At 35.5% G+C, this 25159-nt stretch overlaps 1 pseudogene across 1 annotated transcript; it reads right to left on the bottom strand.

Annotated features, from left to right (window-relative positions):
• Window positions 1-1077: 1077 nt before the first annotated feature.
• On the bottom strand, window positions 1078-24449 carry LOC102598397 (uncharacterized; annotated as a pseudogene). The gene is made up of 9 exons (XR_001474037.1): window positions 23866-24449; window positions 22597-23689; window positions 21609-21923; window positions 20056-21471; window positions 18521-19059; window positions 17251-18343; window positions 3879-4193; window positions 1825-3234; window positions 1078-1602 (listed from the first exon to the last, which is right to left on the bottom strand). The product of XR_001474037.1 is annotated as an uncharacterized protein (transcript).
• Window positions 24450-25159: the final 710 nt, after the last annotated feature.

Here is a 25159-nt window from a genome sequence, read left to right as displayed (position 1 = left end):
AATTAGCAAATAGGGTTAACTTATAGTGCTAGTAATTATTTAATTCTTCTCATTTATGGTTATGGACTCACTATCCAAAAAGTAAAATTGGACCACACATATTTTTATTTCAGAATGTATCTAGTATCTTTGATATATGTATTTGACTTGATATCTAAAAAATAGTGTATTTGATTTGAAATTTGGTACAAAATTATTAATTAGTAAGACACTATGTATTTATTTCAAACTATTAAGTGAACTAGTATTTATGGTAAAAACTATAAATTATAAAGTGAATTAGACTTGACTTCGCAATGAATTGATGAAGTCAAGTCGTGTTGTCGGTGACATAAAAATTACCCTTGTTTTTTCTTTACACCTTTATTTGCTTGTACTTTTAGTGGTCCATTAATTGTGTGCATATTGCATTAAAGTTTCCAAGAAATTTCCTACTTACTTCTACTAATGTACATATTTATTAAAATGAGTTTTTTGACCGGTTATTTATCTTCTATACAATGAAGTCTACTCTTCATGCTTGGCCAGTTATAAAGAAATTGCTAGGACATTATCTTATAGTTTCAAATAAACATGACCCACATTTGTTAGGTAAAGTTTCATTTTATGTCTTACTATTTAGATTATTTTTATTCATTTAATTTATTTTCGACCAAGAAATGTTTTGATCCTAAGGTTAGTTTTAATGGATATCAATAAAATCGGTATAATGTTTCAAGTTAAACTTTTATCTGAGGCAATATCTTATTAGGATTGGTAAGGTAATTAGCCCCTCTTACTTGTACTTATTCTTATTAATCACTCTGTCTAGTGGTAAATTTGCTAAAAAAAAAGTAGGTGATTTTTAGTTCCTTTTTCCAGCATCATAGTTTAATGTTTCTTATAGCAAAATATATGTATGTTCATCTCTTTTGACAACTCTGATTCTAATTCACACAACTCCAGCTCCAACTCCGACTCCAGTGGAATACATTTGATTCCTGGAAATAGCCCTTTGCTCTGTTAGCTTTGAGACGTGAGACGACTTACTAATAGTTCTAATGCTCATCTGCAATTGGATTTTGGACAGGCTACTCATTAGCAAATGTTAAGATGATGTGATTTTATTTCATAATGAAACGTGGTATATATTCTGGTGTAAGAGAGATGTCGTGTCACCTTTACTAATATATAAGAGAACAGATTATTGCATACCCAAGTTCTTTCGCAAATCTCTTTCTCAGGCCAAGACTCTAGTTGTTATGTTACAAACAGAAGAAACATGTGTCCTTCATAGGCAGAGTTACCGATGTTGTTCTCAGAGTACCATGATCCCAGTTTGCACTGCAAAAGTATCAAAAACCAAAAGAGTGAAACCACTTATAATAAGTAATCGAGATATAGACGCTACTTATTACTTTTATAAAGATCGAAGGAAACAAGCTAAACAGCAGACAGTAAGATAATATTCCTAATCACAATGATTTCACAACATCTTATATTTCACATTTTCCTTCAAAAGAAGTACACGAGAACTGAAAGAGATCACGAGGGTGATGAACCTCAACTTCACCGTCTCACACTGTGCTGCACTTTGATTGTTTCATCTTATTCCCAACTTCCCTGCCATAACAAGAGAAGTATTTACATTAAAAACAGAGATTTCTGAGAGAGCATCAAAATCAAAAACATACAACAAAGTATAAATCGCGATACTCAGAAAAGCAGAATACTGGCTTTGCAGTAAATGAATACAGATTGAACCTCCATGTTTTACTTGCTACAAATATGATAATGTCCCCGGAAAAAAAAGTGTATTGCTAAAGTTAGAGCATGATCAAATACCTTGTAATGCTTTCAGAGTATTCGACAGATTCTGGTCACAGAGTCATGGTGTTTATACAACAAACGAAGTCCACACTTCTTCACATCTTCAGAAAAAGTTAACTTAATGCACCAATAGTCATTTGGTGTTTTTCCATTTGCCTTCAATTTATCCAATAAGCCAGTAAGAGGTACCAAGAAAAAATGAATAGCAGGTAAAAAAGGATATTCTTAATGGATGGATAAGGCAAGTTTCTGGGCGATACACGTCACCGGCCTCCCATGATAACAAAACAAGTGAGCTATGCCGTCATTATATTTGCAAGAGAAACATACAGCAAATCCCAAGAAGTTCTCACTTACATACCAATTTTTAGGCAATTTGACATATATGCTTGTACCATCTTCCCGATGGTGGAACCATCTTGGGATATTATCCCCCTCAGTGGTGAACACTCCTAATGATAAGGAATCTGAAGTACATAAGTCATGCTGCAATGACGAGATATTCTGAAACAACGAATTACAAATTGAATCATTGCTCCAATCTGCCGCTATTGTATGTAGTTGTTGTGGAAATTCTGGCAGTTGTGTAAGCCTCATGCAATGTGATAAGTCCAAGGTTTGAAGAGCACCAAGTTGGGCTATGCTTCGAGGCAAATGCTCAAAATTATTTCCACCGAGTTTCAACTCTTTTAAAGAGGATAAGGATCCAATGTCTTCCGGAAGTCCTCCATCTATTATATTGCAATAACTGAGATCCAGAGATTTCAATGAGCGTAATCCTTCATCCACCTGAGGGAAAAAAAAGTACACTCCATCTACTCGTTTTGCAAAAGTCAAGAATTTAAGCTTGTTCAAGCGGATGATGGAAGATGGAGGTCGTGAGATTAGAGTAAAGTGGGCATCAAGGCGCTCCAAGTTTTCTAAATCGCCTATCTCTTCTGGCAATCTTTCAAGTTTTACGCAGAAGGACACATCTATCCTCACCAAACCTTTCAACTTACAAATGCTGCTTGGAAGAGATACAAGGTTTTTTAAACCAGGCAAATGTAGGTCTCTAAGATGAGCTCGGGGATGAATGATCGATAATGGCAGTTCCCTTATCCCAGAGTATGACATCGTAATATATAACTCAGGCTTCATTATTCCGAGGAATTCTGGAAATTTCTCTAAACTAGAGCAGTATTTCAGATTCAGAGATTTAAGAGATTCTGCATTAACATATGGGAACCTCTCAAGGCTTTCACAATAAGACAAATCTAACCCAATGAGTTTTCTGGAACATCCCAGGGAATTTTGAACCTCTTCAAGACTCCTACATTCTCTTAGATCCAAATACTCTAAATTTGGCATCGCCTTGAAATCTGGTGTTCTCTTCAGGCTTTTGGAGCCCCTTAGATTTAGAAACCGTAGAGACGGCAATTGTTGCTATTCAAAACACATAAAGAATGAGTAAAGTAGTAAACGACATTTTAGATAATGACTCAACATGTGAAATTAGAAATTGTTTATTTTACTTTTTATGTAAATTACATGCTCGGAAACTAGATAAAAATCATGTTATTATACATAAAAGGTAAAATGATAACATGCTTAGCATGTTATTATTTGGTGTACATTTGAATATTGCAATTGTACTCTTAAATGTCCCCCATATTTGACCATCTCCCTCTGGACGTTGACGTGGAAAAGAGTGTGAAAACACCTTTAATTTTTAGGCGTGTGAGGGTAAAGAAAATAGAAAAAGTAGCTTCCAAGTGGGATATTTTGATGTAAACTATTTATTCTCGCTTCTTCTTGATAGAATGCACATTTTATCAAGAACAATGGCCAACAAACTTAGCTAGAAAACAATGGCCGATGAGAAAAGTAGTGCCAACATATATTTGTTTTTGTTTCTTCTTTAGATGCAGAGGTTGGAAATGCAATTCATAGAGATTAATATTATGAGAACAACCCAAAATAATGTAAAATATCTACATTAATTTGATTTTATGACTTATTTTATTTAAACACAAGAATTATGATTTTAGGACAAGATAAAATATAAAGCATCTCAAACAGAATGGTACCTTTGTTTCATTCCATAAATAATGCAATGAACTCCATCGGAGATCAACATGAACGAGCCTTTTGGGATTAAAATTTTCTGGCAATAACTGCCAAGGATAATCATGCCAGACAAACCAACGCAAGTTGTTGGAAAGGTACTCAATGGAGCCAGCATGGCAATTGGAGTCAGATGAAAAGGAGGCCCTCATCCTACTATATTCGTCTCCATTGTGTATGCATAATATCCTAAGCATTTTCATATTTTTCATTGCCTCTTTATTAAAGCTTAGTTCTTCAAAATAAGTAAACCAGATTGCTTTCACTGCCATGGTCCCCTAGTAAAAAAATTATCAGACAAATTATAACTTTAGATGTCATGTAAAATGTGCAAACCAATAACGCTATTTTTCTTACTCCTTGCTACGACTAAAATGACATACCTGCAAGAATGCTCTCTCTGCGCCTAATTACTTGTCTAATTTTTCATTTTTACTTGTCCATTTTGACAAATCAAGAAATGACAAAAAAAATTTACATATTATACCCTCAATTAATTAATTTTGAAAAAGGTAGAACTTCTTGAAAATCTTAAAATTTTAATTTATCCACTTCATAATTAATAGGGGTAAAATGGTAAACTCACTATGTCAATCATTGTTTTCTTAATAGGTGTGTCAATTCAAAAGTGGACAAGTAATATTCTATATGCTTTTTGGAATATGAAAACTAAAATTGAATATTAATTATTGCATTATTTAACCTACTTACCATATTGTTGTCTATCACTTCTTTGAAATCTTTAACATTCCATAATCTGCTATATTCTCCCGGATGCTCTTGCATTTGCACTATACATTTACCCATATCTTGTATTAAGTCATGCATTTCAATCTCATTATTTTCAGAGATGATCACAAGAGATTTGTTAACTAGAACACGCAATCCAATTTTTGGTCCAGAATAATAGCTCTCAAGAACTTGCATGACCTTTTCTTTTTCAATTCCTCGGAAGAAACATGCTATATCTAGAAATATCTCTTGTTCTTCGGGCTCCAACCCATCAGAACTTATTTTGAGATTTTCAGTAATTTCTACATCAGAGTTTTTCTTTATTCGGACCAAAGCACTTTCCCACTCAGTTATATCCATCCGGTGTAATGAAGAACCCCATACTTTCAGGGCTAAAGGATGGCCTTTAGCAAGACTTACTATCTTCAACGTTAGATTCTTAAAACGCTCATTTGGAACTTTTTCTTTGAAAGCATATTGATTAAATAGTTTAATAGCATCACAGTCAAGTAGTGTTTCCACTTCAAATACTACATCATTTTCCCCTATCAAACGCTTGTCTCTAGTGGTTGCAATAATCCTGCTACCCTTGCCAAACCAACTGAGATCCTTTGCTAGGTATTCCAACTGGTCTATGTGATCTATGTCATCAAGCACAACTAAAACCTTCTTAAGCCGAAGTCTCTCAGACAACATGCTCCTCCCCGCCTCCGTATCATCCACGGAATTATCTTTTTCCCCTAACAGTTTAGAGAGAAGGATATTTTGCAGAGAGTGCATTCCATGTTTGTTTTCTTTGATATTCTCAAGGAAACAAATATCTTTAAATTTGGATGAGAGTTTAAAAAAAATAGTCTTTGCTAGTGTTGTTTTACCAACACCCCCCATTCCCCAGATCCATACAATCAGGACATCATTGATTTCCATCTGTAGTAGGGATTCTACTTTCCTTAATTGAGTATCTATGCCCACAACTTCTTGCAAATAAGATACTGAAGTATTGCACTTAGACGAAATTTGATCAACAATATGCTCAATACAGTCTGCATCTGACTTAACACTGCAAAAAAAATGCTAATATAATTATTGAAGATTATGTTTTGAGCACAAATTCTTTGTTCTATAGTAGAATATAACTACATGTAGCTAGTCTTCATAAATTATTTCATGCTCAATTCAATATATGTGTTTTTTAACTCACCCGTTAGGGAATACATATCCTTTCAGATTTGCGGCAGCAGTTAGGGCAGTTCTCCATCCTTGCACCTTCTGCATCCCCTCAACATCATCCTTATACCTCGATTCGTGTTTGGCAAATGCTTCTTCAAAGCTCTTACTTTGGTATCGAACATGTGATGGATCCACATCACAGAAGATCGGTATGACTATTTGTCCATTTTCTTTCTCCTTGCATTCCATAATCTTCACTAGTTCATTCAAGCACCATCTTGACATAGCATAATTCCTTGAGAAAACGATTACGGCAACTTGAGACACTTCTATAGCTTTCCCGAGTTCTTCTGAGATGGAATCGCCATTCTCTAGCCTTTTATCATCTAGAAAGGTGAATATTCCCCTGTTTTTCAAACCTTGGTACAAGTGACTCGTAAAATTTCTCCGGGTATCTTCACCTCTAAAACTTAAGAAGACATCATACTTCCAGTAGAGTGAGTTACTTGCAGAAGAAGAAGATGATGCCATGGATGTTGATCTGAAAAATGAAAACAGAAATTCTGTGGTAATTATAAGATGAAGAAATAGAAAGAAAAATGTTTCTGTGAATTATTAATGCTTTACAAGAAAAAAGTGAATCACATGGCCTTTTTCTTTAAGCAGAATTGACTTCAAAGGGTCCTACTTGAATCATTTATTTTGGAAAAGTACTTATTGAAATTATAAAATATGTTAATTCAACAACCGTAACTTATTAAAGACGAGATGACAGTGAGTTGCTCAGATGGTAAACACCCTCACTTTCAATCCTAACGTTGTAAGTTCGAACTACCAAGAAACCAAAAAGAGTGAGAGTTCTTAGGGAGGGTGAAAAAAGGTTATTTACTAAAGAAGATGTTAACAAACAAATTTTCAAGTATTATTTATACTTTAAACTTCTCCATGAAGATGAAGAATTACAGAATTCAAGAGATTTCTAGAAAAATAACATCCAATAATTCAATGCTATCATTTTACAAATGCCATGATAACTTCATTAAGCTTGGAAATAAAAAGCAGTTTCGGATTTTATAAAATTCAGTAATATAGGTATGTTGATAAAAAGGATTAATATGCATCATTTATTAGACGACTAGACACAATCTTACACGAAACTGATTTTTCTAGTGGAAGTAGAGAAAACAAATTTTATAAATAATATTCCACACCAACTAAAAATTAAAAAAAAAAAAACGTATCTATCCCTATGAATGTATGCCCAATGAATAAAAAACAAATATGAAAAGTTTTCTGGAAGATGGGGTTTACTCCAATTGAATGGAATTATTGCTATGGGGTCACAGTACTATGAACACAATGGACAGCTGGATGAAGCTGCAGAGAAAGAATATACCTTGGAAAATATCTCCCTTAGAATCGAATTATCGTGAGTTAGTTCTACTCGGTATTATGTATCTGCATAGGGGCTTGACTTAATTCAAATTCGCAACGGGAAGTCTCACATTAAGAGTAAAATACTTCCTAACAAAGGCTACTCATTAATATCCAAGCCTTGAACCCAAAATAAGTGAACCAAAAATTTAAGCTTGTTCATATAAGTTAACTCACCATGGTAAATCGTGGCTCAGCACAAGAGAAGAACAATTTATATTGGTTTTGGAGAGAATTGTATATATATATATATATATAAAAAGATAAAGGACAATTAGTAAACAATGAATGATTGAATATGAAAAATAAACCTCCATTTCACCATCCAACAAACAACAAAATGTGTCTCTGTACAAATATTATTCTTATAAAATTTGAAGAAAAAAAAAAAGTTGCTTCTGGTGCATGATCATTCTCATTTCAAAACGGATTGCCTGGCTTCATCTTGGTGTTCACTATCATCATGGATGTTAGTTCATCATTGTTTCTGAGAAGAGGAACAACCGGCCTCAATCTTCGGTTCATCTTTATACATTTTCTCCCATTCCCTGATGGTGAAACCAACTTGGGATATTCTCTGGCCAACTCGTAAACACTCTTAGTGACAAGGAATCTGAAGCATAGATGTCATGCTGCAATACTGAGATATTCTGGAACAATGAATTAAAGATCCAATCATTACTCCAATCTGCACGTATTGTATGTAATTGCCGTGGAAATTCTGGCAGCTGTGTAAGCCTCTCGCAATGTGATAAATCCAAGGTTCGAAGAGCACCAAGTTGGGCTATGCTACGAGGCAAATGCTCAAAATTATTTCCAAAGAGATTCAACTCTTTCAAAAAGGATAAGGATCCAATGTCTTCCAGAAGTCCTCCATCTGTTAGATTGCAGAAACTGAGATCCAAAGTATCCAAGTATTGCATCCCCGTGAAACCTGGCAACTCTTTGAGCCTCTTGCAATATGATAAGTCCAATAATTGAAGAGAACCTAGTTGGGCTATGCTTTGAGGCAAACACTCAAAATTATTTATATTGAGGTACAAGTATTTCAACAAGGATAAATATCCAATGTCTTGCCCCCAAGGCCTAGCTCAAGTGGCAAAAAGTGGAGGATTTGTGGCTTAGGTCGCAGGTTCAAGCCCCACACCATGCAAAGCGATGCCCGATATTTAAGTGGAGAAGGGTAGAGGGGCAGGCCTATTATCCACTGAGTTTAGAAGGTTGTGATTGGTCCAAAGGGCGGGTCACAGACGGATTTCTCGGTTATCAAAAAAAATAAAAAATCCAATGTCTTCCAGAAGTTCTCCATTTATTAGATTGCAGTTCCTGAGTTTCAGAATTTCCAAAGAGCATAACCCTTCAGCCATGTTAACACCTAGAAACTCTGTAAACCTCATGCACTCTGATAAGTCCAAGAATCGAAGAGAACCTAGTTGGGCTATGCTTTGAGGCAAATGCTCAAAATTATTTCTATTGAGATTCAACTCTTTTAAAGAGGATAAACATTCAATGTCTTCCGGAAGTCCTCCATCTATTAGATTGCAGTAGCTAAGATCCAGAATTTCCAACGACCGTAACCCTTCAGCCATGTTAACATCTAGAAACTCTTTAAGCCTCCAGCACTCTGATAAGTCCAAGGATAGAAGAGAACCAAGTTGGGCTATGCTTCGAGGCAAACGCTCAAAATTATTTCCCCTGAGATTCAACTCTTTCAAAAAGGATAAACATCCAATGTCTTCCGGAAGTCCTCCATCTGTTAGATTGCAGAAACACTGAGATTCAGAATTTCCAATGAGCATAACCCTTCATTCTGTCAATTTTCTGCTGAATGCCTCTCAAAGTGAGAGTCTTTCCATTATATAGAGAAAATAAAGATTACACATCCCTAAAGATCCGCCATTCCTATCCCTAAAGATCAGCTATTCTATCTCTACAAATCTGCCATTGAATCCCTCTAAATCTGTCTTGCTATCCCTCCAAATCAGCTATTCTATCACAATATTTATTCATATGATTCTACAACAAATGTATATGATCATGCTAATTTATCTATTCTATCACAATATTTATTCCTTTGATTCTATAACAAATGTATATGGTCTTGCTAATTTATATCACTATATAATTACATTAATATATACAATCATTTAGTTGTCTATCATGCTAACATCCCCCCTCAAATTGATGCTGGTGGATCAAGAAGCATCAATTTGCCTACTAGAAACTGATGGCGTTGTCGTGCCATGGATTTTGTAAACGCATCAGCTATTTGAAGATCACTGGACACATGTGGAAGAGTAATGACTCATTTATCTACAGCTTCTTGTATATAATGACAATCCACTTCGATGTGCTTGGTCCTCCCATGAAAAGCTGGATTAGTAGCAATCTGAATAGCACTTGTATTGTCAGCGTGGAGAGAAGTGGGATGAGATTGAGGAAATCCAATCTCAGCAAGTAATCACAACCTCGGAGCAAGCAGTAGACATGGATCGATATTCAGCCTCTGTTGAAGATTTTGACACACGGTCTTGCTTTTTACTCTTCCAAGATATCAATGACTCTCCAAGAAACATGCACCAACCAGGGACTGAACGACAAGTATCAGGACATCCCGCCCAATCAGAATCACTAAAAGCATTAAGACGAATAGGAGAACCACTTGGAAAGAACAATCCACGAGTAGATATTCCTAGAAGATACCAAATGATGCGACGAACAACCACCAAGTGGAGATGAAGGAGAGCTTGCATAAATTGACTAACTTATTGAACTGCAAAAGAGATATCAGGCCGAGTAATAGTAAGGTAATTTAGACTCCCAACTAATTGTCAAAATGTAGTCGGATCAGGAAGAAGATCGCCTTCCTCACGATGATACTTCACATTCAATTCCAATGGTGTATCTACGGAGGATGAATCTTGAAGACCAGCCAAAGAAATCAGATCTTGAGTATATTTGTGTTGATTTAGAAACACACCTGAAGCAACATTATGAACTTCCAAACCCAAAAAATAAGTAAGAGTACCAAGATCTTTCATATGAAAAGAATCTTTCATCTGCGGTTGGAGGCTAGTGATTAGTGAAGAATCAGTTCCTGTGATAATAATGTCATCTACATACACCAAAAGAAGAACACAACCTGTAGATGTTTTCCTAAGAAACAAAGATGAGTCATATTTGCTCTGCTCAAAAGAAAATTGTAGCAAAGTAGACCGGAACTTATCAAACCAAGCTATTGGAGCTTGTTTTTAATCCATACAAAGATCGCTTCAACTTACATACATCTGATGTAGGCGATGAGAACAAACCAGGTGGAGGTTTCATATAAATATCTTCTTTAAGATCACCATGGAGAAAAGCATTTTTGACATCCATTTGATAAAGAGACCAGTTTTGTGAAGCAGCAATGGCAATAATAGTTTGCACCGTAGTCATTTTGGCTACGGGTGCAAAAGTCTCCTCGTAGTCCACTCCATACTCTTGTCTGTTACCAAGAACAACCATCGAGCTTTGTACCGATCAAGAGTTCCATCAGAATGAAGTTTGATTGAATAAACCCATTTACATCCAATAGGGCGGACATTTGAAGGACATGAAACAATGTCCCATGTGTCATTTTCTTTAAGAGCCAAAAATTCTTCCTTCATTGCTTTCTACCAACATTCATGCTTGGAAGCTTGTGAGTAACAAGATGGAACAAATATGTTGGATAAAGTAGAGGAAAATCCATACCAATTGGGAGTACGAGATACTCTGGTAGATCGCCGAGTAGGCTCAAGAGGACCAGATCTTGAAGAATTCTCATATTCTATTTGTGGTATAGTTTCAGGTGGCAGATCAGTGTCGGGATAGGATAAAGTTGGTCGACGTCGTTCATACACAAATCCAGGTTTGAACCTCTTAAAAGAAGATGATAAATTCTCAAAAGTAGGAAGAATAGGAGAAACACAAGATGGATCTACAATCTTAGGAAAGAAATACTGATTCTCGAAGAAAACAACATTTCTAGAAATACGAAATTTGTGAGAACATGGATCATAACAAATAAAACCTTTTTGTGAAGTACTATAACCCATAAAAGCACATTTAGTAGATTGTACAGAAAGTTTATTGCGTTGCGAAGGAGGCAAATGCACAAAACAAACACAACCAAATGTATGAAAATCACTATAGTTAGGATTTTGGTGATAAAGACAAAAATATGGAGACTCAAGATTTAGCACTTTAGATGGCAATCTATTAATTAAATAGACAGCAGTAGACAAAGCTTCCACCCAATATTTAGATGGTACAGATGACTCAATCAATAAAGTACGAGTGACATCTAAAAGATGCCGATTTTTTCGTTCAGCAACTCCATTTTGTTGTGGTGTATATGGGCAAGAGTGTTGTGAGACAATCCCTTTGTCAAGCAAGAATTTTTTGAATTCATAAGACATATATTCTCCACCAGAATCAGATCTTAATAATTTGATGCATGTAGAAAATTGAGTCTCAATGTAAGCCAAAAATGTCTTAAACATGGAAAATACCTCAGCTTTGGATCGAAGAAAATACACCCATGTAAACCGACTATAATCATCTATGAATGTCACAAAGTATTTGAAATGAGCATGAGAAATAATTGGTGAAATTCCCCAAACATCACTATGAATGGCATCAAAACACTTTGTAGCACGACTACCAAAATTAGGAAAAGGAAGAGTTTTACTTTTGCCTAATTTACAAGTAGAACAATCAATGGAAGCAACTGAAAATTTATTTTTATTTCCCAATAAACCAGAATTTGATAAATGAGACAACACAACAGAATTTGGATGTCCTAGATGTTTATGCCAAATCTCAGTCTTACTAGCAGTAGAAGTACAAGCAAAAGATAGAGCAGGAGGAATGGAAAAGTGTATAGGAAACAATCGTCCAACTTTAGGCCCCTTCGCGATTATCGTCCCCAACACCTGATCCTGCACAATACAACCATTACGAGAAAAATTCACATCACAATTGTTATCTACCAATTGTCCAACTGAAATAAGACTAGTTGAGAGCTTTGGTGAAACAAAAACATTCTTGAAAGTTGGAGTAATGTCCCCAACCTTGATAATGGGTAAATTACTACCATTGGCAATTTGTATTTGTGATGGACCTTGATACTTACGAACATATTTTAGGATGCTCGTTGAGTTGGTCATATGATTGGAAGCACCTGAATCAACAATCCAAAAAATAGATGTAACTGCATTACCTTGTAATCCTAATGCTAAAAAGGTTGACATGATCATTTGTTGTACCATTTCAGGAGTAAGAACTTGTCCTGAAGATGAGATATCATTAGTGGAACCATTTATCCCAGCTTGAAAAGCATTGATCCTACGATTTTGAGGGGGCGTGGGACACTCTTTGATAATGTGTCCTTGTTGTTTACAATAATTACAGAACTTCTTGCTACAATTGCTAGCAATATGACCATATTCCTTGCAACTGTAGCATTGAGTTCTACTCATATCCCTGCCCTTTCCTTTACCTTGAGCAGCAAATGCAACAGTGACGTCATTTTCTTTCTTGAAAGCATTTTGTGTGACAATACGTTGCTCTTCACGAAGTAATTCCCTAAAGCAAACATCCAAAGAGGGAGACGGGTCACGATTCATCAAGTTAGAGCGAACACTCTCAAAGTCGGAGCGTAATTTCATCAAAAATTGGTCTCGCTTGCTTTGCTCATGAACTGCCTGAATCACTGATAGAGATTCAGTAGTATTTGGCATAGACAATATCTGTAAATTCAGCCCATAAGTTCTGAAATCCAGAAAAATAATCCTGGACAGAAAGACCTCCTTGAGAGTAATTAGCAATTTCATACTCTAACTGAAAGCGTCTTGCGCTATTATCTTGGTTGTAAACCGTTTGTAAGTAATCCCACATAGCCTTAGCTGTCTTGTACGACCTGAGATTAAGAACAATAAGAGGGTCAATTGACCCTAGAATCCATGTCATCACCCGAGCATCTTTAATCTTCCATTCACCTAGTTTTGTTGCATCAGTAGGAGCAGGATCGCTTCCATCTATATGGCCCCATAGTTCTTTGCCGGTGACAAACAACTGAAATTGAAACTCCCAAGAAGAATAATTTTTCCCAGTAAAACGAACACCGAAGGATTCAAAGTGATGTGAATTCATGATTTTGAATAGCTATGAAAACTACAAAGACTCAAGAAAGCAACTAGAATGACCAAGAAAAAATTCCCAGGTGGTAGGACTGATTGTCGATGAACAGTCAACCAAAAACCAAGATTTCCAAAAAAATTAGAAGGAACCACAAATGACTCTATGAAACAAGACAGCCAAGAGAAGGCTCTAAATACCATGTCAATTTTCTGCTGAATGCCTCTCAAAGTGAGAGTCTTTCCATTATATAGAGAAAATAAAGATTACACATCCCTAAAGATCCGCCATTCCTATCCTAAAGATCAGCTATTCTATCTCTACAAATCTGCCATTGAATCCCTCTAAATCTGCCATTGAATCCCTCTAAATCTGTCTTGCTATCCCTCCAAATTAGCTATTCTATCACAATATTTATTCATATGATTCTACAACAAATGTATATGATCATGCTAATTTATATCACTATATAATTACATTAATATATACAATCATTTAGTTGTCTATCATGCTAACACATTCACCTCAGGGAACACAAAGGACACTCTATATTTTGATTCTTTTGTGGCAAAAAACATAGGTTTCAAGTCCAATCTAAAACTCAAGATTTTAAGCTTGTTCAAGCGGATGATGGAAGACGGAGGTCGTGAGATTAGAGTAAAGCTTGCATGAAGCCCCTCCCAAGTTTTCTAAATAACCAATCTCTTCTAGCAAGCTTTCAAGTTTTGAGCAGTATGACACATCCTGCTTCACCAAACCTTTCAACTGACAAATGCTGCTTGGAAGTGCTACAAGTTTTTTCATATCACTCAAACTTAACTCCGCAAGGTGACATGCGTATTGCTGAATAATAGATGATGGTATTTCCCTTAGCCCAGACCAGCTCATCTTGATCTCTAACTCTGGCTTCATTCTTCCGAGGATTTCTGGAAATTTTTCTAAATTAGAGCAATGCAGTAGAAGCAGAGATCCAAGAGATTCCACGTTAACACATGGAAACTTATTTAGGCGTATACACCTCTGCAAATTTAACACAATGAGTTTTCTGCAACACTCCAAGGAACGGTGAACCTCTTCAAGATCACTACAGTTACGCAGATCCAAATACTCCAAATTTGTCATTAGCGTGAAATCTGGTGTTTGAATCAGCCTTTCTGAATCTCTAAGATCTAGCTTTCGCAGAGACGGCAAATGCTGCTATTCAAAACACAGAAGAATTAGGATGCTGCCCAGGATAATTAAGATTTGGCTAGTGGACCAATAAAAAATATCTTACTCTCATTGAATCAAATTTGCTCCAACCCAATTTATATAAAATTATCTTTTATTTCAACTAAGCTAAGTATTTTTATGTTGTTAAAATTAATAAGCTCAACAACTAATTTTCATTCGTTTCATCAAATTCAAATTCTCGATACAAAATAGCCAACGAAACTGGTCCCTCAGTTTTGACTCTAATTGGACCACCCCAACAACTTTAGACCAAAATTTATTTAAAATTTGAGAGTCTATCTATGTACGTATTTGACAAAAAGAAAAATAATGAAAATTGAATTCAACAATTGTACCTTTTATTCCGGTCCATAATTGACGCAGGGAACTCTTTTGGAGATCAAGACAAACAATCTTCTTAGGTTCAAAATTTTCTAATAATGACTCCCAAGGATAATGATGACAGACAAACCAACGCAAGTTGTTGGGCAGGTACTCAATGGAGTCATCATGTGTACGAAAACTCATGATGCATAATAATCTAAGCCTTTTCATGTTTTCCATGGCTTCTTTGCTAAAGCATAATTTTTGAACACCATGCGCCCAGATTGCTTCCATTGTCTTGGTTCCCTGTTAAAAGGTTCATTAGTCTACAAAGTATAACTTCAAATGTCTGTATAAAATTTGCATGTCAATATTATCTTAAGTCATGAACTGGTTAAGGGCTATGGAAGAAAGGGGGTCTCTCCTAGATGTATGCTTAAAGTAGATATGCAAAAAGCATATGATTCACTAGAATGGATCTTTGTCAAGCAAGTAATGACACATCTGAATTTCCCTACAAAATTCATACACTAGATAATGGAGTGCCTTCAAACTGTGTCTTACTCAATCTGTATCAATGGCTGGCCTTCTGTACCTTTTGATGCTAAGAGAGGATTGAGACAAGGGGACCCTATGTCCCCCTTTCTCTTTGTTTTAGCAATGGAGTACTTCTCACGATTATTGAAGAGCCTAATGACCTGTCCTGAATTTAAGTTTCACCCCAGGTGCTCAAAGGTAAAACTTATTCAATTTTGCTGATGACTTATTATTATTTTGCAAGGGTGACATAAGGTCTGTACAGCTGTTGTTTGATTATTTTCAACAATTTTCTCATGCTTCTGGTCTGATTGCAAACAAAGACAAAAATGTTGTATATTTTGGAGGGGTGAATGTCATAAATCAGACAGCTATCTTGAATATTCTTGGATTTACTAGAGGTGAGATACCTTTTAGATACTTAGGGCCTCTAAGTACTAAACGACTATCAATCACCCAATGCCAACCCTTGATTGACAAGATGCTAGGAAGAATAACATGTTGGACAACAAAGTTTCTATCTTACGCAGGCAGAGAGCAGCTAATTAAATCTGTATTATTCTCTATCCATATTTATTGGTCGCAAATTTTTGTGTTACCCGCCAAGGTGATCAAACTTATAGAATCAACTTGTAAGAGGTTCTTGTGGACGGGAGGTACAGAAGTAACAAAGAAGGCTTTGCAAGCCTGGGATAAGGTGTGGTTACCAAGAACTGCTGGTGGCCTACACATTCTTGATATTACAGTGTGGAACAGAGCAGCCATTAGCAAATTGCTCTGGAACCTGTGCTCTAAAAAAGGTACATTATGGGTTAGATGGGTGCATTGTTACTATATAAAAGGAAGGCCAATATGGGAATCCAACCCAACACAAAAGATTTTGAAGGTGAAGTTATGCCTACAGGACATTGGTTTACAAGTTAGTGATTTGTCAAACATTCATAGTTATTCCATTAGGAAGATGTATGTCTTGATGAGGGGTGAGTTCCAAAAAGTACAGTGGAGAAAAATTATTTGCAACAATCCAGGTTCTCCAAAATGGATTTTTATCCTTAGATTGGCTACCCTTAGAAGACTACATATAAAAGACAGATTGCTACAATGGGGTGAAGTTGATGAACAACAATGTGAGTTATGCAACAAGGAGAATGAGACTATTGAACACCTTTTCTTCAGCTGTGACTACTCAAGTGAAATCTGGTCTAGGCAGGGCATCAATAGAGTGGCCATGAATTGGAAAGATGAACTTAACTGGGCATGCACTTATGCCAATGGAAATGGTCGAACAACAACTATATTAAGGATGACATTTGCTGCAGCAGTATACAAAGTGTGGATAGAGAGAAATCAGAAGATATTTCAGGCCAAACGTTGTGAACCTAAAATGGTGGTTAGGAGAACTGTGCAGGACATATTCTACGGAGTATCACTCAAGAAGAAGCTTGCGAGAAGACTAAATAGCCTTAATTTCTACCCATAGTTAGCTATAGTTTACCACTAGCACATAGGTTTTTGATGTCTAGTTGTTTGGTTTGCAGCTGTGTGAATGCCATACCATCACAGCTTTTCTAGACTATGTACAGATCTGATATTTGGTAATAAAATGCTAGTTTTAATTCCAAAAAAAAACTAATCAATGATCAAGTGAACTGGTATGGTTAAGTTTTGGCCCTCCTTAATTTTATTTTATAAAAATTTACTCAAGGTATATATATATATATATCTTTGAATTATGAATACTATTGCATTGTTTAGCTTACTTACCATATTGTCCATCATCACATCTTCGAAATATTCAACCTTCAATATTCTGCTAAGTTTTCCGGAATCTTTTTGCATTTTCACTATGTATTTGCTCATATCTTCAATCAAGTCATGCATTTCAATTCTATCATATTTAGAGATGAATCCAAGGGATTTGTCAATTAGAACATCTAATCTGTATTCAGCTCCAAAATCACAGCTATCAACAATTTGCATGACTTCTTTTCTTTTATGTCCATGGAAGAAACATGCGATATCTAGAAATATCTTTTGCTCTTCGGGCTCCAACCCATCATAACTTATTTTGAGTTTTTCAACAATTTCTGAATTAGAGTTTTTCTTTATTTGGTCTACAGTTCTTGTCCACTGAGTTAGGCCTTTCTTATGCAGCAAACAACCCCACACCTTGAGAGCTAAAGGAAGGCCTTTAGCGTGATTTACTACCTCCAACGAGAACTTCTTAAAACACTCATCTGGAACTTCTTTTTTGAAAGCATGTTGATTGAACAATTGCATAGTATCATCATCAGGTAGTGTAGGCACTTAATATATTGCAACATCCTTCTCTATCAATTGTCTGTTTCTAGTTGTTACAATAACTCTGCTGCCTTTACCAAACCAACCAACACCACCTGCTAAATACTCCAAATGATCTCTTTCATCAATGTCATCAAGCACAATCAACAACTTCATTGAAGAAAGTCTGTTTGGAATCATGCACTTCCCATCATACTTATTATTGACGTAATTATCTTTTTTTCTTAACAATTCAGAGAGAAGGGTATTTTGTAAGAAATGTAGTTGATTCTTTCTTGCATTTTCTTTAGCATCCACAAGAAAACAAGCTGCTTGAAATTGATGAGATAGAGTATCAACGATGGTTTTTGCTATCATCGTTTTACCAATTCCCCCTGTTCCCCAGATTTCTACAATCAGAACATTATGGATTTCTATTTGAAGTAGGGATTTTAGTTCCTCTAAATGAGAATTTATTCCCACAACATCTTGCAAATAAGACAAAAAACGAGCACTCTTGCAAAGTTTGGAAGAGATGTGGTCGACGATCTGATCAATTTTCATTTATTGATTAATCCTACATAAATTAGAGATTGATTGTTGACAATGTGAGGAAGTCAAGTATTAGAGAGTATTTTCATAATTTTTATGTTCAAGACCGTATTAAATTGGAAACATTATAGTTCAGGATAATATATAGAAACATACTGTTATTTTTTTTTCCATCAAAAGCAATTATTTGTTTCCAACTCACAGGTCATGAATATCATGTCCTTTTAGATTTGCGGCAGCTGTTAGGGCATTTCTCCTCCCTTGCACTTTCTGCTTCCCCTCAACATCATCCTTATACCTTGATTCATGTTTGGCAAATGCTTCCGCAAAGCTCTCACTTTGGTATCGAACATGTGATGGATCCACATAATAGAAGATCGGAATAACTGTTTGTCTGTTTTCTTTCTCCTTGCATTCCATAATCTTCACTATTTCATTCAAGCACCAACTTGACTTAGCATAATTCATTGAGAAAATGATTACGGCAACTTGAGACTCTTCTATTGCTTGCACAAGTTCTTCTGAGATGGAATCGCCATCCTCTAGTCTTTCATCGTCTAGAAAGGTGGCTATTCCCCTATTTTCCAAACCTTTGTTCAAGTGACTTGTAAAGTTATTCCGGGTATCATCTCCTCTGAAACTTAGAAAGACATCGTACTTCCATGGAGGACAGTATTGTGAATTACTCGCAGAAGAAGATGATGCCATAGATTCAATTAATTGTCTGAAAAGAAAAACTAAAGTTTAGCAATTTAAACACGAGAATGGGGGCTAACCTTTTGTTTATTTGTATTATTTATTATAGACGAACAGGCTGCAATGAACACATTGGATGGGATTATCGACACTGTTTCTGTGGTGCACCCTATTCTTCCATTGCTTATGTTGATGAAATCTCATGGTAAGCTTGTTATGGTTGGTGCACCAGAAAAACCGGTGGAGTTTCCCGTGTTTCCACTTCTTATGGGTAAGCATCGGACAATAATTTTTTATGCACGATTTCAAGAATAAAGTTTAGATTAAAGTATATATAATGTAGCTCTTCCCGCACATAGTGAAAGCTTAGTGCATCAAACAGTCTTTACTAAAGTTTGTATATATAATAATGTGAAAAACAGGAAGGAAGCTAGTGGCTGGAAGTTGCATAGGAGGGATGAAAGAAACTCGAGAAATGTGATTGGATTTCGCTGCAAAGCATAACATAACACCAGATATTGAAGTCGTGCCAATGGACTACGTTAACACAGCGTTGGAACGTCTTCTGAAATTGGACGTGAAATATCGTTTCATGCTCGACGTTGGCAATACATTGAACAAGAAATGAGAATAGGAAGGGGTTCAATTATATAGCAGTGTTTCTTTGCTAATTAGATTACATTATTAATCAAATGTGTTTCTTGCACTTATTAAAATAGAATAAGAATGTAACATTTTACAGTAGATATCAATGGAGACTATGCAACTTCAGTAGAACTTGATGGTTGGGGAGAAATTATTGGATTCGAAAGCTTCTTTCATCCATCTGCAATTTATCTATTTGTCAGGAAATGGAAAATGTGATTATATTTCAAAATGAAATATAAAAAGAATGAATTGTACGTGCATGTTCCCTTCATAGGCAGTGTCCCCAAACTCGCTGCTGATTACTGATTGCCAATAGAAGAAAGAATGAGAAGAAATAATTTATATATAAACAGAGAACACAATTTCATGAGGTATATACCTATATTTAATCTATAATCCCGGGCTTGTGGGAAAGAGCTGCAAGAGTTTCTTAGGAGAGGAGCAAGTGGCCTCTTCTTCATATCTGCTCTTCATTATCCCAATGCAAAGCTCAGATTCATTTTTATACAACAAACGAACTCCAATTTTCTTTTCTTTTCCAAAATCATCATCTCTTTCTCCAATAAAATCTAACTTAATGCACCCATAGTCATTTGGTGTTTTTTCATTTGCATTAGATGCATCCCATAAGCCACCAAGAGGTACCAACAAAAATTTCATATTCCATTCATCAGAATATTGTGAATTGTTGGATAAGGCAAATTCGTGGGTCATTGACGACATCCCATCATCACATGATAAGGGAATCAAATGAGCTGTGATGCAATCAATTAGTTTGCCAAAATAACATACAGCAAATCCCAAGAAGTTATCACTTACATACCAATTCTTAGGCAAATTGACTGATACACTTGTGCCCATTCCCTGATACTTGAACCAACTTGGGATATCCACCACCCAACTCACAAACACTCTTAGTGACAAGGAATGTGAAGAACAGATGTCATGCTGCAATGATGACATAATCTGAAACAACGAATTACAGATCCAATCGTTGCTCCAATCTGCATATATTGTATCTAATTGCTGTGGAAATTCTGGCAGCTGTGTAAGCTTCTCGCAATCTGATAAGATCAAGCATCGAAGAGCACCAAGTTCAGATATGCTTTGAGGCAAATGCTCAAAATTATTTCCACTGAGATTCAACTCTTTCAAAGAGGATAAGGATCCAATGTCTTCTGGAAGTCCTCCATCTTTTAAATTGCAGTAACTGAGATCCAGATATTCCAATGAGAGTAACCCTTTATTCACCAGAGGGAACACAAAGTACACTCCATCTTCTGATCTATGTTGTCCAAAACTCAAACTTTTAAGCTTGTTCAACCGGACGATGCAAGACGGAGGTTGTGAGATTAGAGTACAGTCGGCATTAAGATACTCTAAGTTTTCCAAATCACCTATCTCTTCTGGCAAGCTTTCAAGTTTTGAGCAATTCGACACAGATAGTTTCACCAAACCTTTCGACTTACAAATGCTGCTTGGAAGAGATACAAGGTTTTCCATGCCATTCAAAGATAATGGCAGTTCCCTTATTCCAAGGATTTCTGGAAATTTCTCTAAACTAGAGCAGTATTCTAGAGTCAGAGATTCCACATTAACATATGGAAACCTCTCAAGTTTTGTACAATCAGACAGATTTAACTGGATAAGTTTTTTGCAATGCTTGAGGGAAGGATGAACTTCTTCAAGACTCGAACATCCACAAAGATCCAAATACTCCAAATTTGGCATCCCCTCAAAATCTGCTGTTCTCTTCAGACTTTTAGAGCCACATAGATCTATCCTTTGTAGAGAAGGAAATTGCGGCAGCTATTCAAAACACAGAAAGAATGATGAAATACATTAGTTTGAGTGTATGGAATAAATAACATATTTTATTTAAACGCAAGAATCATATATAATTCTAGGACAATTAAAAATAGGAAGTATCTGAAATAGAATGGTACCTTTGTTTCATTCCATAAATAATGCAATGAACTCCATCGGAGATCAAGATGAACAAGCCTTCTGGAATTAAAATTTTCTGGCAATAACTTCCAAGGATAATCAAACCAGGCAAACCAACGCAAGTTGTTGGGCAGGTACTCAATGGAGCCATCAGGGCAATTGGAGTCGGTTTTAATGAAGTAGGGTGTCCTATAAGATCCGTCTTTAGGAAATATGCTTAATATCCTAAGCCTTTGCATATTTTTCATTGCCTCTTTGCTAAAGCATAGTTTTTCAGAATAACTAAACCAGATTGCTTCCATTGCCCTTGTCCCCTATAAAAAGATCATGAATCAACTTATCATGTACAATCCACATATCAATATCATTGTTTTCTTACTCTACCCCTAATTTTTGTCATTGTACTTGAAGAGCCAGCACCATCAAATAAAATTTAAGGTACAATATTAGTTAAGAGAAATGCTTTGCGTAGCTAATTTTATTTTTTACTGATACATTTTTGCCTTTTGGAGAAGTTTATTAGACAAAAGTTAAAAAGTTTTCCATGCTCTCATAAAACAAAAATGGTAACTGAAATAGTGTCAATAACTGTAATCTTATAAATGAAAATAAAATTAATAATGATCAAGTGAATTAGTAAGGTAATTAAGTTTTTGGCCCTCCTAAATTTTATTTTTTCATTTCTGAATTTTTACTAATAAAAATTACTTGGGGTAAATAAATGGTGATATTAGCTTTTAAAAAATTATTGATTAAATTAGTATGAACAAATTAAATATTGTATAACTTTCAAGTTAATCCAAAGAGTGATATAGGATTAAATATATTAAGTGGTTATTCATAACTTATTAACATGAGATAAACAAACTAGGTAGTGTGGATTTGAAACAACTTAAATGACTTGTGCGTCAGTATATGAAGCTAGAGGAACAGAGTATATATATATCTTTGAAATGTGAATACTATTGCATTGTTTAGCTTACTTACCATATTGTCAGTCATCACATCTTCGAAATCTTCAGCATTCCATATTCTGCTAGGTTTTCCGGAATCTTTTTGCATTTTCACTATGTATTTGCCCATATCTTCAATCAAGTCATGCATTTCAATTCTATCATATTTAGAGATGAACACAAAGGATTTGTCAATTAGGACATCCAATATGTATTCAACTCTAGAATCATAGCTCTCAACAATTTGCATGACTTCTTTTCTTTCATCTCCTCGGAAGAAACATGCGATATCTAGAAATATCGTTTGCTCTTCGGGCTCCAATCCATCATAACTTATTTTGAGTTTTTCAAAAATTTCTGAATTAGAGTTTTTCTTTATTTGGTCTACAATTCTTTTCCACTTATCTATGCCTTTCTTATGCAGCAAAGAACCCCACACCTTGAGGGCTAAAGGAAGCCCTTTAGCCTGATTTACTACCTCCAATGAGAACTTCTTAAAACACTCATCTGGAACTTCTTTTTTGAAAGCATGTTGATTGAACAATTTCATAGCTTCATCATCAGGTAGTGTAGGCACTTTATATATTGCATCATTATTCTCTATCAATTTTCTGTTTCTAGTTGTTACAACAACTTTGCTACCATTACCAAACCAATCAACATCACCTGCTAAATACTCCAAATGATCACCATGATCTATGTCATCAAGCACAATCAACACCTTCATAGAAGAAAGTCTGCTCTTAATCATGCGCTTCCCATCATAACCATTACTAACGTAATCATCTTTTTTTCTTAATAGTACAGACAGAAGGGTATTTTGTAAAGAATGCAGTTGATTCTTTTTTGCATTTTCTTTAACATTCGCAAGAAAACAAGCTGCTTCAAATTGATTGGATAGAGTATCAAAGATGGCATTTGCTATTGTTGTTTTACCGATTCCACCTGTTCCCCAGATTCCTACAATCCGAACATTATTGATTTCTATTTGAAGTAGGGATTTTAGATCCTCTAAATGAGAATTTATTCCCACAACATCTTGCAAATCAGAAAAAAAACGAGCACTCTTGCAAAGTTTGGAACAGATGTGGTCGACGATCTGATCAATTTTCTTTGATTGATTAATCCTACATAAATTAAAGATTGATTGTTGACAATGTGAGGAAGTCAAGTATTAGAAAGTAATTTCATAATTTTATTGTTCAAGAGCGTATTAAATAGGAAACATTATAGTTCAGGATAATATATAGAAACATATTGTTATTTTTTTTTCATCAAAAGCAATTATTTGTTTCCAACTCACCCGTCATGAATATCATGTCCTTTTAGATCTGCAGCAGCAGTTAGGGCATTCCTCCATCCTTGAACCTTCTGCATCCCCTCAACATCATCCTTATACCTCGATTCGTGTTTGGCAAAAGCTTCTGCAAAGCTCTCACTTTGGTATCGAACATGTGATGGATTCACATAATAGAAGATCGGTATAACTGTTTGTCTATTTTCTTTCTCCTTGCATTCCATAATCTTCACTATTTCATTCAAGCACCAACTTGACTTAGCATAATTCTTTGAGAAAACGATTCTGGCAACTTGAGACTCTTCTATCGCTTGCATGAGTTCTTCTGAGATGGAATCGCCATCCTCTAGTCTTTCATCGTCTAGAAAGGTGGCTATTCCCCTATTTTCCAAACCTTTGTTCAAGTGACTTGTAAAGTTATTCCGGGTATCATCTCCTCTGAAACTTAGAAAGACATCGTACTTCCATGGAGGACAATACTGTGAATTACTCGCAGAAGAAGATGATGATGCCATAGATTCAATTAATTGTCTGAAAAGAAAAAGTAGAGTGTATGGATCGGATGAGATCAATGGATGAACATATAATTAGTTATATAGAGGAAAGAAGAAATAAACATTGCAGTCAACTAGTAATATTAATAGGAAATTTCTTTATGTCTACTTAGTTAACGCATTAATTATGCCATACATATTATTTTTCTACTAATTTGAATTTCTATTGTTTCTCGATAGATCATTTATGGTTATGGACCCACTATTCATCTGCACAAAGAAAAATTGGACCATATTACTATTAACTCTGATTCATAAGTTGCTTATATTTGGGCTCTACATTCCAAAGGAACAATAGTTTCTTCACGCCTTCCACACATTTATATTTGATTGTGACAATTGTACGTGCATGAAGTTGACGAATTCCAACAAAAATTAGGAAAAGGTCACCCAACTTGCAAAAGGATAATAAAAATGAAAAGGGGCTAAGGCGCGGGATGCCCACACCTTACCCCAAAAATATAAGAAGGAAGGTGTGTGTGGAGCCACGCCTTGTATGGCACATGTGCATGGAGTTGACGAATTCCAACAAAAAATGAGAAAAGGTCACCCAACTCCAGCCTCAATAATAAATGGAGTTAAATACATGTGGGGTGTGTTTAGTAAAGTAAATATACACATATATACAACCCCCAAGCCTTTTGTTATGGTACACATTTCAATATAACATGTCGAAAAAAGTGCATACTTCTTCGAAAAATTATGTTGTATATATATGTCAAATTCTACATTTAAAGGATATATAT

This window comes from Solanum tuberosum, unplaced genomic scaffold (assembly GCF_000226075.1).
Source record: "Solanum tuberosum cultivar DM 1-3 516 R44 unplaced genomic scaffold, SolTub_3.0 scf00148, whole genome shotgun sequence".
Taxonomy (NCBI): Eukaryota; Viridiplantae; Streptophyta; class Magnoliopsida; order Solanales; family Solanaceae; genus Solanum; species Solanum tuberosum.
This window is presented reverse-complemented; position numbering and strand designations above follow the sequence as displayed.